The following is a 578-nucleotide window of genomic DNA, read 5'->3' as shown; positions in this document are numbered from 1 at the left end:
CCACTGCACTCCAGTCTGGGTGACAGAGTGAGACTCCAACTCAAAAAAAAAAAAAAAAAAAAGAGTTTATTAATATTGATAAACAGAATAAAATAATTGTATGTTTTTCCCAAAAAAAGTAAATAAAATATGGAGAGGGAAAAGGACAGAAATGGAAGCAAAACCCACAATGATTTAAGTATTTATAGTTAGAAGGGAAAATTTCCCCACTGACTCTCCAATTTCCCCTCCCAAAGTAGCCACAGGGAGAGTTCAACAAGTGTGTGTCCCTTGCTGAGAAACATTGAGAGCACACTGGGGAAGCCACCCCACTCACCCCCTCCACCCCGGAGCTGTCCCAGGACTGCCAAAACACCACCCAGACCCGTGTTCAACAAACAAGACAGTACCACACCCCTTGATGAGAGCTGGGCCAGCACCTGCTAGGCAGGCATCCTGTGCTGACATGGTGCCCAGTGTTTCCAGAGCTCAGCTTAGGACTCAACACACTCCTCACATAGCCCCGTGGGTCCCCCTTTACAGATTAGGAAGGGAAAGGTCACACGGAAACCCAGACCTTGAAACCTGAACTTTCCTAT

The sequence above is a fragment of the Carlito syrichta genome, unplaced genomic scaffold (assembly GCF_000164805.1).
Source record: "Carlito syrichta isolate Samal-C Ts95f unplaced genomic scaffold, Tarsius_syrichta-2.0.1 Scaffold288361, whole genome shotgun sequence".
Taxonomy (NCBI): Eukaryota; Metazoa; Chordata; class Mammalia; order Primates; family Tarsiidae; genus Carlito; species Carlito syrichta.
Note: the sequence above shows the minus strand (reverse complement) of the source record.